This window comes from Mobula hypostoma, chromosome 2 (genome assembly GCF_963921235.1).
Source record: "Mobula hypostoma chromosome 2, sMobHyp1.1, whole genome shotgun sequence".
Classification (NCBI taxonomy): Eukaryota; Metazoa; Chordata; class Chondrichthyes; order Myliobatiformes; family Myliobatidae; genus Mobula; species Mobula hypostoma.
In genome coordinates this window covers 161,407,121-161,421,612 of record NC_086098.1, presented here as the reverse complement: position 1 = coordinate 161,421,612, position 14,492 = coordinate 161,407,121, and the positions used below count along the sequence as shown (strand labels likewise).

At 48.8% G+C, this 14,492-nt stretch overlaps 1 protein-coding gene across 2 annotated transcripts in view; it reads right to left on the bottom strand.

Annotated features, from left to right (window-relative positions):
• The window catches only part of mmp24 (matrix metallopeptidase 24), a 269,586-nt gene extending 255,680 nt beyond the window's left edge, over positions 1–13,906 (bottom strand). For both annotated transcript variants that reach the window (XR_010017057.1, XM_063040950.1), the window contains exon 1: positions 13,811–13,906. The gene's annotated coding sequence lies outside the window, so the exon portion shown is untranslated. The remainder of the gene's footprint in view (positions 1–13,810) is intronic.
• Positions 13,907–14,492: the final 586 nt, after the last annotated feature.

Sequence of the window (14,492 nt, the reverse complement as noted above, 5' to 3'; positions counted from 1 at the left end):
GTATTGTCCAGTAGATCCTCGCTGAACTGCTCGAAAAGCATTAACATCTTTCCTTACATTAGATGTGAGCTCACTGATGCCCTGGACAATAAAACCAACCTCCCTACTTTTGTGCTTAATCCTCTTTGCAATGAACGAGCATATTCTATTGGCTTTCCTGATGACACACTGTGCCTGGTTACACCAGGATATCTAGATACTTTGACATATCCAAATCTGCAAACTCTCACCATTAAGGTAAGAATTATTTTTTCAGCAGACAACTCGACATTTTCTCACATTATAATTCATTCAGAACATAGAACAGTGCAGGCTTTTCAGCCCAGGATGTTGTACTAACCTTTTAACCTACTCAAAGGTCGATCTAACTCTTCCCTCCCACATAAGCCCCCATTTGCCAGATCTCTGTGCACTCAGTTAACTTGCTGATATCACTCTGGAGCTAATTTTCACAAGCGGGGGGGACCCACTATCAAACAGCAGGTTATTTAAGAAGGATATGTGCAGAAATTTGTTCTCTTCAAAGGTGCTGAAACTCTGAGCATGGAGACTGGGCCATCAGAAGCATTTAAGGTGGAGGTAGATATATTTCTGAAAGACTGAAAAATTAAGGGGTCTGGAGAACGGCCATGATCAAGTGGGTAAAGGGGCAGCCTGGGGGCCTGTTTCTCCTCCTGTTCCCATTTCCTTGTGACCTCTCTATGTCCTCTTCAACACTTCATTTCCACCCACCTGTGTCCATCAGAACATTTAGCAACCATATCTTTGCTGCCTTCATCCAACCCCTGAATGAAAATTTCTAAGAAGTTAAGGCCCCAGCACCCCTCTAGAGGCACAACCCTCTTACACCTTGCCACCAGAAAAACACCATTAATTCTTACTCGAGGAAAATAAATGCTGCATGCTCATTTGATAATTTCATTGTTTTGTTTAGGATTTCATGCTCCTATTCACAAATCTCAGCCACCAATCATTTTATCAACAACTTAACATTTGCCCTGCCACCTTCAGGGATGTGTGAACCTGTACCCATTCCACTGGCTGCTCTTTCGACACTGATCCACTAACTTGCCGCTTCCCCTTTGCCTATATCCTGCTGATCACTTTGGTGGAGTTACGGCTCTACCAAAGGAGGTGTAAGTCACTCCTTCCCTCCTCTAGCCTGCAGGTCACCCTTGGGCAAGGTGTAGCACCTGTTTAGCCCCCAATCAAGAGTCACATGAAGCCACAGGAGCAGGTGGTGGATGGTCGTATGAGCAGCTGGTGGTTATGTGACCACTGATGCCAGGCAGACAATGTCTGAAGAGTATTGATAATGAGTAGGGTCACCTATCTTGTAAAGACCCTGCCCAGAAGGCGGCAATGGCAAACCACGCGTAGAAAAATTTGCCATGGAAAGAACATGATCTCCTACGTCATACGACATGGCACATAATCATGATAATGATGGCACTGACCACTATCCGCCCTTTGCCAAATTCTGTACCATGCTCAAAGCTCCAAATCTTGGACTTCCTGCAGCCATGGAGTGGTTACTAATATGACCAATATGATTGTTCAAGCACCAATGAGCTATGGAGGGAGCAGTGAGAGGAGGCGGGTGGAGGTGGAACACCAATCAGTAACGAAAAGGGGCATTTCTGCAGCACAGGAGATGCTACAGCAGTTTCACCAGTGAGAGCTCTTTGGCTTCTTTGAAGGAGACACAGAATCTGCAGATGCTGGAGGAATTCAGCAGGTCAGGCAGCATCTGTGGAGGGAGACAGTCGACATTTTGGGTCAATAGAACGGTCTTGACCTCAAACATTGACTGTGTACCCAGTTTCTCTCAAAGTGCTTTTTTTTTTGCTGGCTTCTTTGATACTTCCCTCATTAGTTCAGACTAGTTTCTCAGCCTATTTTGTTTGGACTGACCCATGCTAACTCTATGTAATCAAAATGTGGTGGACAGCTCATCACCCCAGGCAGGTTACCACAGTAACAAACAACATTTCTCACCAAACCTCCAGAAATGGCAAACGGGAACTGGAAGGGTAAGATGAAGGAACACACACTAATCCTCATAGAAGCATCAGAAGTGGAGAGAGTGAGCAATTTCAAGTTCCTGGGTGTCAAGATCTCTGAAGATTTAACCTGGTCCCAACATATCGCTGTAGTTATAAAAAAGGCAAGACAGTGGCTATACATCATCAGGAGTTTGAAGAGATTTGGTATGTCAACAAATACACTCAAAAACTTCTATAGTTGTACCGTGGAGAGCATTCTGACAGGCTGCATCACTGTCTGGTATGGAGGGGCTATTGCACAGGACCAAAAGAAGCTGCAGAAGGTTGTAAATCTAGTCAGCTCCATCTTGGGTACTAGCCTACAAAGTACCCAGGACACCTTCAAGGAGCGGTGTCTCAGAAAGGCAATGTGCATTATTAAGGACCTCCAGCACCCAGGGCATGCCCTTTTCTCACTGTTACCATCAGGTAGGAGGTACTGAAGCCTGAAGGCACACACTCAGCGATTCAGGAATAGCTTCTTCCCCTCTGCCATCCTAAATGGACATTGAACCCTTGGACACTACCTCACTTTTTTAATATATAGTATTTCTGTTTTTTGCACGATTTTTAATCTATTCAATATATGTAAAACAGTCATTTATTTATTTATTATTATTTTATTTGGGTTTTTTTTCTTCAATATTATGTATTGCATTGAACTGCTGATGTTAAATTAACAAATTTCATATCACATGCTGGTAATTATAAACCTGATTCTGATTCTGATCTATGAATTATGCTGTGCAAAATGTGCCCAGCCACAAGGTCAAACAGGCCAGAACCAGTTTTCACTGGGATGAGGGAAAACACACACACACTCACACACACACACACACACACACACACACACACACACACACACACACACACTCACACACACACACACACCCCTCTAATTCACCACAGGTTACCAAGTTGAAAGCACACTGCACTACCACAATAACTCTGAAGTTTTATCTGGTGAAATAATAATTCAGGTGTTAGACTGAAAGCTTTGTAAATGTAGATTTCTGCTGTCTCTGACTGGTCCTGTACAGGAGTGCCCTCTGACCAGTCCCAGGTCCCGTACATGAACACTCTCCGACCGGTCCCGGACACGAACACAGTCTGACCGGACCTGTACATGAGCGCTCTCTGACCAGTCTTATACACGAAAACATCTGACCAGTCCCATACATGAACACACACTGACCGGTCCCATACACGAATCCTCTCTGACTAGTCTTATACACGAACCCTCTCTGACTGGTCCCGTACATGAACGCTTTCTGACCGATCCTGCACACGAATGCTCTCTGACTGGTCCTGTACATGAATACACTGACCGGTCCTGTACACGAGCACTCTCTGACCGTTCCCGTACACAAACGCTCTCTGACCGGTCCCACACATGAACACACTCTGACCGGTCCCATACACAAACACACTGACTGGTCCCGCACATGAACGCTCTCTGACCGGTCCCACACATGTACGCTTTCTGACCAGGTCCATACACAAACACACTGACTGGTCCCGCACATGAACGCTCTCTGACCGGTCCCACACATGTACGCTCTCTGACCGGTCCCATACACAAACACACTGACTGGTCCCGCACATGAACGCTCTCCGACTGGTCCTGTTCAGAAACACTATGCCAAGACACGTCACCTGCATATTGAAACCAATGATCTTTACATTTCCTGTTCATTACCCTGGAATGAACAAGGTTTGGTGCTCCATATCTTCTTGCACACCACCTCCCCCCCCCAACACCTTCTACTTTTCCACTCCCAAATACGTCCTCAGTCTCTCGTTTCCCTGCTTGGACACACCTTATTTCTCACAGCTCTGCCCAAAGTGCTCCCCCAAACTGGTCCCCACCAACACCTATCCAATTCTGAGACTTGACCAGCTCAAGTAACACTTCTAAATGCATCTCACCTCATCTTCTCCTTCCATCATCAGTCACCTTAAAGATTCCAGTCTATTCTCAGTCTTATTTACAACTTTGGCTTCCGTGCAGTCTGCAGTTAGCCGAAACTCAGCTGAACTAACAAACATTTGCTGTCATTTATTGCTCTACCCCCAGATGATGGACAGATTGCAGAAGCAAGCCTAGAGAGAACACTCTGGGATGGGGCTTGGCCACAATGAAAAATGGCCAATGCACTTCCTAGCCAACAGACCCTGTGACAAAGTGAAACCTAAGGGTTTTCTAATATCCCTACGATGCAGCTAAGCTGCACCTCTCGATAATCTCATCCAAACTGCTGCCTCTCTCGGTCTTGCTAATTATAATTTCTCAGCACATCTAATGCAATTCCTACTATCAGGATGGTAATCATTTTCAATGTACTGTTCCGATCATCCCTTAACGATCTGAACTGCAGGCAATAAAGAGAGGCTGGTGCAGCCTGCCCTTATAATGAACACAATGTCATTCTGCTGAATCTGCCCCCACCCTCCTTCAGGCCAAGGAGCTCTGCACAACACAGCATCACTTCCACTGACAACAACCACCAACATTTCATTAACCCTTTAAGTACATGAACACAAAACCCTCGTGCTGCTACATGGTTCCCAGTCTCACCACCAGCTAAGGTGGCACTTCAACTTCAACAAGAAGGCTCAGGTTTCTCTACACTGAACACTATGCCCGACAAGTCAGTCCACTGCCTATCTCCCAAATCAGAATCATACAGCACAGAAACAGCTCATCAGCCCATTATACATACAGAACAGACTCATTGTACACACAGCACAGACTCATTTTGTACACAGAGACAGACTCGGGTCATACACACAGACTCGTGTCGTACACGCAGACTGACTCAGGTCATACACACAGACTCGGGTCGTACACACAGCACAGACTCGGGTCGTACACACAGCACAGACTCGGGTCGTACACACAGCACAGACTCAGGCCGTACATGCAGACAGACTCGTGTCATACACACAACACAGACTCGGGTCGTACACACAGCACAGACTCTGGTCGTACACGCAGACAGACTTGGGTCATACACGCAGACAGACTCGTATCGTACACACAACACAGACTCAGGTCGTACACACAGACTCGGGTCGTACACACAGCACAGACTCGGGTCGTACACACAGACAGACTCGGGTAGTATACACAGACAGACTCGGGTCGTACACACAGCACAAACTCAGGTCGTACACACAGACAGACTCGGGTAGTATACACAGACAGACTCGGGTCATACACACAGACAGACTCGGATCGTACACAGAGGCAGACTCATTTCATACACACAGACTCGGGTCGTACACACAGACAGACTCGTATCGTACATACAGACAGACTCGGGTCATACACAGACAGACTCGGGTCATAGACAGACAGACTCGGGTCGTACACACAGCACAAACTCGGGTAGTACACACACAGACAGACTCGGGTCATACACACAGCACAGACTCAGGCCGTACATGCAGACAGACTTGTGTCGTACACACAACACAGACTCGGGTCGTACACACAACACAGACTCAGGTCGTACACACAGACTCGGGTCGTACACACAGCACAGACTCGGGTCGTACACGCAGACAGACTCGTGTCGTACACACAGACAGACTCGGATCGTACACACAGCACAGACTCGGGTCATACACACAGACAGACTCGGGTCATTATCAGACAGACTCGTATCGTACACACAGACAGACTCGGGTCATACAGACAGACAGACTCAGGTCGTACACACAGCATAAACTCGGGTCGTACACACAGACAGACTCGGGTAGTATACACAGACAGACTCGGGTCATACACACAGACAGACTCGGATCGTACACAGAGACAGACTCGTTTCATACACACAGACTCGGGTCGTACACACAGACAGACTCGTATCGTACATACAGACAGACTCAGGTCATACACAGACAAACTCGGGTCGTACACACAGACAGACTTGGGTAGTATACACAGACAGACTCGGGTCGTACACGCACACAGACTCGGGTCGTACACGCACACAGACTCGGGTCGTACACGCACACAGACTCGGGTCGTACACGCACACAGACTCAGGTCGTACACACACACAGAATCGGGCGTACACAGATAGACTCGGGTCACACAGACAGACTCGGGTAGTACACACACACAGACTCGGGTCACACAGACAGACTCGGGTCGTACACACACACAGACTCGGGTCACACAGACAGACTCGGGTCGTACACACAGACAGACTCGGGTCGTACACACAGACAGACTCGGGTCGTACACACAGACAGACTCGGGTCACACAGACAGACTCGGGTCGTACACACACACAGACTCGGGTCACACAGACAGACTCGGGTCGTACACACAGACAGACTCGGGTCGTACACACAGACAGACTCGGGTCGTACATACAGACAGACTCGGGTAGTACACAGACAGACTCAGGTCGTACACACAGACAGACTCGGGTCGTACACACAGACAGACTTGGGTAGTATACACAGACAGACTCAGGTCGTACACACAGACAGACTCGGGTCGTACACACAGACAGACTTGGGTAGTATACACAGACAGACTCAGGTCGTACACACAGACAGACTCAGGTCGTACACACAGACAGACTTGGGTAGTATACACAGACAGACTCGGGTCATACACAGACAGACACGGGTCACACAGACAGACTCAGGTCGTACACACAGACAGACTCAGGTCGTACACACAGACAGACTCGGGTCACACAGACAGACTCAGGTCGTACACACAGACAGACTCGGGTAGTACACACAGACAGACTCGGGTCACACAGACAGACTCAGGTCGTACACACAGACAGACTCGGGTAGTACACACAGACAGACTCGGGTCACACAGACAGACTCGGGTAGTATACACAACACAGACTCAGGTCGTACACACAGACAGACTCAGGTCGTACACACAGACAGACTCGGGTCACACAGACAGACTCGGGTAGTATACACAGACAGACTCAGGTCGTACACACAGACAGACTCAGGTCGTACACACAGACAGACTCGGGTCGTACACAGAGACAGACTCGGGTCGTACACACAGACAGACTCGTATCGTACATACAGACAGACTCGGGTCATACACACAGACAGACTCGGATCGTACACAGAGGCAGACTCATTTCATACACACAGACTCGGGTCGTACACACAGACAGACTCGTATCGTACATACAGACAGACTCGGGTCATACACAGACAGACTCGGGTCGTACACACAGACAGACTCGGGTCGTACACACAGACAGACTCGTATCGTACATACAGACAGACTCGGGTCATACACAGACAGACTCGGGTCATAGACAGACAGACTCGGGTCGTACACACAGACAGACTCGTATCGTACATACAGACAGACTCGGGTCATACACAGACAGACTCAGGTCGTACACACAGACAGACTCAGGTCGTACACACAGACAGACTTGGGTCGTACACACAGACAGACTCGGGTAGTACACACAGACAGACTCGGGTCACACAGACAGACTCAGGTCGTACACACAGACAGACTCGGGTCGTACACACAGACAGACTCGGGTAGTACACACAGACAGACTCGGGTAGTATACACAGACAGACTCAGGTCGTACACACAGACAGACTCGGGTCGTACACACAGACAGACTCGGGTAGTACACACAGACAGACTCGGGTCGTACACATAGACAGACTCGGGTAGTACACACAGACAGACTCGTGTCGTACACATAGACAGACTCAGGTCGTACACACAGACAGACTCGGGTAGTACACACAGACAGACTCGGATCGTACACAGAGGCAGACTCAGGTCATACACACAGACAGACTCAGGTCGTACACACAGACAGACTCAGGTAGTATACACAGACAGACTCGGGTAGTACACACAGACAGACTCAGGTCGTACACACAGACAGACTCGGGTAGTATACACAGACAGATTTGGGTCAGACACACAGACAGACTCAGGTCAGACAGACAGACTCAGGTCGTACACACAGACAGACTCAGGTCACACAGACAAACTCAGGTCATACACACAGACCGACTTGGGTCGTACACGCAGCACAGACTCCCCTTTAAAACTCCTTCCTCTCACCATAAACCAATCCTCTCCTGTTTCTGATGAGGCTCTCGTCTGTCAACCCTGACTATTGCTCTATCAGGACTCCTTGGCTTCTGGGAAAACAAACTCGACCTGTGAAATTCCTCTGCACAAGCTGTCCAATCGAGGCAATGTTCTGCAAGATCTCCTCTACACTCTGCAGCAAAACCATATCTTTCCTAAAGGGATGTGATCAGAACTCCGAGTGGGGTCTAAACACTGTTTTGTACAGTTGTACCATCATGTTTGTGATTTACAATGGCAAGCTTGCCACATGGCTTCTTTACCACCATGTTGTCATTTTCAGAGAACTGTGGACTTGAACCCCAAAAGTTGTTGTGTTCATCAACATTCCTTGGTCTCTTCCCATTTACTTCAATATGTCCTTCCACCATCTGACATCATACTTGTCAAGATAAAGCTCCACTTGCCAATGCTCTGCCCAGCTGTTCATCTGATCTGCACCCTGCTGTAGCTTTAGTCAACCTTCCTCGTCATCATTTCATGCCTTCCTCAAGCTCACTAATTATTGCTCACAGACTAACAACAGACGTGAACATAAATCTCTAGGAACCCTGCAGTACTCCACTTCCAATCAGAAAAGTATCCTTCTACCATTACCCTCTGAGTCCCAACGTCCACCAGGGGATCTTTATCCAACACTTCATGCTGGAGGTAATTATTGTTGATAATTACAGAAAAGTCTTGCAGATGGTGGAAAGGTTTTGTTAAGTCACTTAGAACATACTACCCAGCCCTCTCAACTGCAGAATTTATGTAGAAGCTCAGTATAGTATCTAGTCAATGGTGATCTTCTTCCACCCTCTCTTACCGCAGCCCAGGATGCTGGGGAACATGACCTTGGGTATTGTTAAGGTGGGTACCAAGCCCAGGGAGATTTCACAGTTCCACATTGTTCTTTCATTTGCTCAAGCTTGTAGCTGTGATTTCCTGGCTGAAAGTGTAGCCTCAGGAGCGGCAATTATCCATCCCAGGTTAAAACAAACCTATGTTTTGGTGAAAGTCACTCCCCAAAATAGGCACAGGTGTGTTCTGGTTAAACCCAGAGTGATAACTGATCAGGGAGATAGCAAGAGTGACATTACTGTTGATGTTGACAGCTCTGATTCCAATGACATCACTGGTTGAAAGTGTTTAATAAACACGGTGTCTGCTGGGCTTTGCCACCAAACACTGCCAATTACACATTTGTTTTTAAACCTGAGGTACAGATCCTCTCTGAGCTCGAGGACAGTGGCTGAGGAATGCTGTATTTTTAGCATGTTACAGGTGTGAGGTCAGTGCTGAACCAACAGGAGAATTCAGCACAGGCAACAGATTTCTGACAACCCACTGCCCCATTTTCCCAAGGTCTGGAGAACGCCACCCACACCAACACTCAATAATAACCTCAGCTGCATATTACAAAGGCAACATTTTACTAGTGGGGAGTACTACTAAAGAGTGGGAATAAAGGGATCCTATTCTAGCTGGCTGCCGGTTACCAGTGGAGTTCCACAGGGGTCGGTGCTGGGACCGCTGCTTTTTACGATGTATGTCAATGATTTGGACAATGGGATTAATGGACTTGTGCCTAAATTTGCTGATGATACAAAGATAGTTGAGGAGACAGAGTGTCTGCAGAAAGACTTAGATAGTTTAGGGGAATGGGCAAAGAAGTGGCAAATGAAATACACAGCTGATAAGCATATGGTCATGCACTTTGGTGGAAGAAATAAACGGGCAGACGATGATTTAGATGGGGAGAGAATTCAAAAAGCAGAAATGCCAAAGGACTTGAGAGTCCTTGTGCAGGATACTCTAAAGGTTAACCTCCAGGATGAGTCGGTGGTGAAGAAGGCGAATGCAATGTTGGCATTCATTTCTGGAGGTATAGAATATGACAGCAGGGACAAGATGCTGAGGCTCTATAAGGCACTCGTGAGACTACACTTGGAGTATTGTGTGCAGTTTTCGGCTCCTTATTTAAGAAGGAAATACTGACATAGGAGAGGGTTTAGAAAAATTGACAAGAATGTTTCCAGGAATGAAAGGGTTACCGTGAACGTCTGGCAGCTCTTGGACTGTATTCCCCAGAATTCAGGAGAGTGGACTGTCTGGGCGCATGGCCAAGTGGTTAAGGCATCGGGTCTAGTGATCTGAAGGTCGCTAGTTCGAGCCTCAGCTGAGGCAGCGTGCTGTGCCCTTGAGCAAGGCACTTAACCACACATTGCTTTGCGATGATACCAGTGCCAAGCTGTATCGGCCCTAGTGCCCTTCCCTTGGACAACATCGGTGGCATGGAGAGGGGAGACTTGCATGCTGCCGGTCTTCCTGGAAACCTTCCAAGGTGCAAATCCACAGTCTCACGAGACTAATGGATGCCTATTCAGGAGGATGAGGGGGAGATCTCATAGAAACATTCCGAATGTTAAAAGGCCTGAACAGATTAGATATGGCAAAGTTATTTCCCATGGTAGGGGAGTCTAGGACAAGAGAGCATGACTTCAAGATGCCCATTCAGAACAGAGGTGCGGAGAAATTACTTTAGCCAGAGGGTGGTAAATCTGTGGAAATTGTTGCCACGAGCGGCTGTGGAGGCCAAGTCATTGGGTATATTTACGGCAGAGATAGATAGATTCTTGATTAGCCAGGGCATCAAAGGGTATGGGGAGAAAGCAGGGGCGTGGGGATGACTGGAAGAATTGGATCAGCCCAAGATTGAATGGCGGAGCAGACTTGATGGGCCGAATGGCCTACTTCTGCTCTTATATCTTATCGTCTTATTTGGCCCACTGTGCCTTTACCAGCCCTTTGAAAGAACTCCCCAATGACCCACACCCTGGCTCTTTCCCCACACCCTGCCCATTTTTCAGTAACAAAAAGGCCAGGACTGATAAGCACATAGCAGTTTCTATGGAGTCATACAGCAATACAGTACAGAAACAGTCCTATCTAGTCAGTGCCAGCATGGTCTTCTGCCTAGTCCCATTCCCTGCAGCTGGACCTCTCTCATCCAGGTATCGAACCAAACTCCTGTTCAGTGACAGCTCATCCACACTCTGAGTGAAGATTCCTCTTGAATTCCTCTTTTCACCCAAAACTAGTTGTAGTCTCACCCAACCTGCGAGGGAAAGCCTGCAAGCATTCACCCTATCTAAACCCCTGTACCCAGAGTTTCTCTCTACATCACTCTTAATTCTCCACCCCCTTTTTTTATGTAACCCTTCGCCCTTCAACCAACAGAAACGTCCACCCACCATCGACTCTCTTGGACCCTTCATTGCCAACTGTATCTCCCCTTTCCTTGTCTCTTCTCTTACATGCTTAGAGGCAAAATGGTAAGTTTGTGGATGACATGAAGGTTGGAGTTGATGGTGGTGTGAAAGGTAGTCTCAGAGAGATATCAGTGTGTTGGTAAAATGGGTAAGTGGAGTTTAATCCTCTTCAATGTGAGGTGAAGTGGGAGCCAACCTCTCTGGTTTTTATTCATTGCCTCAACTAAGGAAGGTCGCCAAACCAAGACTTAATCATTCATGGTACATTGAGGGACAGAGAGGAACCTTAATTCCTTGAAAGTGACAGCACAATTACATACAGTGATTAAGGTAATATATGGTATTCTGAGCTTCATGAATTGTGGAAATTAATACAAGATCCGAGAAGTTATCTTCTAATTTTATAAAACCTTGGTTTGACCTCAGCTGGAGTACTGTGTGTCAGCTCAGGAGAAAGTGCAGAGGAGATTCACCAGTTATGTTGCCTGGGATAGAGTAGTTCTGTTGCCTGGGATAGAACAGATCTGTTGCCTCTGATAGAGCAGTTATGAGGAGAGGGGCAGAGTCTGTTGCCCCTGTAGCAGAGGCAATTCAGAGGGGATTTGATTGAGGCGTATAAAATGATGAGTGGTATAGATAGGGCAGACTGCATTAAACCTTTCCCCATACAAGAGGTGGATAAGACTAGAGGACATAGATTCGGGGTAAAAGGGAGAGAGATGTAGAGGGAATGTAAGGGTAAGCTCTTTCCACCTAGACAGTGGTAAGTGTCTGGGAAAGGGGGTTATCACTGGGTCATAGACAGCATTTAAGAAGTGTCTAGATAAGCACTTGAATTGTCCAGAAAGGACTCTGGACCAAGTGATGGGCAAGGGGGTTAAGATGGGAGGGTGCCAATTGTTGGCATGGGCAAGTTGGGCCAAATGGCCTGTTTTCATGACTCTATTTCACAGTGTTTTCTCCACCTCCAGGATAGCTGACCCTAATTACTAGGAATTTAGATTTCATGACTGGGGACAAAGTTAACTGGCACTTGGGAAAAGTGCAGACTGATAAATAAGACTTGAAGAGCAAATTGTAACTGGATCCAGTTCCCTGATTGGGTGAGGTTGTGAGGATGGATCAGTTGTAACATGCATGGGAATTCCAAAGAGTGCAGACTTATTAACAACGTTGAATCCCTTTTGAGATAGCAGGGGCAAAGATGCACAACTGGCTCAGGTAGAATTGGTTTATTGGAGGACTGAGGGGAAACGGAGACTGGTGTTTCATAAGGGTATCCCCTTCCACTGCAATCCCACTTCACAACTACATTCCATTTTGTCCAGCCATAACGGGAACAGTTGGTCGGTGCTGGAGCCGATGATTGGAATTTAGGCTGTAGATCCTACCCCACAGATCACAGGTACCTGGCCAAGATTTAAGCTCGTTCACCCACCAGCCACTGATCAGCAGACTACAGGGGACGGTACAACTGTCTCAGCATTCATTTCAGCACCTTTACCGATCTTTATAAAGTAGTAAGGTCTAAGTTAGCCCGGGGGAAGCGGTCATCTTGGACTGACTCCAAATTACATTCAGAATCTGATTTCCCTACCAAACCAAAGGTTGTCAGACAACGTACTCCCATTATGCACACAATGCAGAGGGGTGTGAGCTTCAGGAGACAAGAGCCAGGGCAAACTGTCAGTGTGGCCACGGGCAGGGAGTGAACTAATTAATCAAAGCTACAGCCCAGTTCTGCTCTCACATCAGCACAAGCTCCTGATCTCCTCACCTCTTGCCTCCCCACCGCTCACAATAGGCAAAAGGGACAAGATTCTTGCATAGATGTCAGAGGACATCCATCTACACTCCACAATAAAGTGACAATAACCACGGATTTCCACCACATCCTGGGGTAGAAATTTTACCAGACCAACCGCACAAACACTGGTCAGGGACTGGATATCCTGCGGCGGTGACTCACCTCCTGGGCACATCGGGGGAGGAGGGAGATTGCTCGCAAATCATCGATGGCGGGCGTCGGGGCCACCGGACACACCAGTCCTGTACACGGAACCTCACCCTCACCCTCCCGGGCAACATCCCCTTCCTCTGACGACCACAGCGGGGATCGTTCACATCGCGATGAAGATACTCACCCGGTCTCCCGGGAACCATCACTCCTCCCGTCCTAGACCCCCCCTCCCCCAAGGGCCTCCATCACGCCCCTCTCCGATCATCTACCCTCACCCCCACGGTTTGCCCCTTCCCCGGAGCACATCCCCTCCTCAGTGCATCCCAATCTACCCCCGTCACCTCCCTCCATCCCCCCACCAATGACCTCCCTCTACCTCGCCATCCCAATCTCCCCCATCTCTGATCGCCACCCCCCTCACCTCCACGATGAAGGGCCGCTCCTCGCCGCTCACCGCTAGCAGCCAGAGCAGCGCCTGCAGGCAGCAACCGGTCCAGGAGAGCGCGGCCCGGCCCCGGCCCCCCGCACCGACCCCCGCCCGCGGCTCCCCGCCCGCCGCCATCGCCGCTCGGCTCCCGATACCCCGCTCCGTCCGTCCGCTCCGATTTCTCCGCAGTGTCTCCGCCGCTGCTTCACTCTGCGCAGCCTCCCGCCTTAAAGCGGCTGCAGCATGACAACGAGTGGGGTCCACCGCTCTGCCGGGCTGCATCAGCCTCGGCTTCCTCTCTAGCCCCAGCTCCACACTCCATCCACCAGTCCACCTCACCTCACCCAGCAGTCCACCCTCAACTCACTTCACCCACTCTCACCTCACCTCAACCACCCTCAACTCACCCACCAGCCCACCCTCACCTCACCTCACCCAGCAGCTCACCCTCACCTCACCTCACACACCCTCAACTCACCCACCAGCCCACCCTCACCTCACCTCACCTCACCCACTCTCATCTCACCTCACCCACCCTCACCTCACCCACCCTCACCTCACCCACTCTCACCTCACCCACCCTCACCTCACCCACTCTCACCTCACCCAGCAGCTCACCCTCACCTCACCTCACACACCCTCAACTCACCCACCAGCCCACCCTCACCTCACCTCA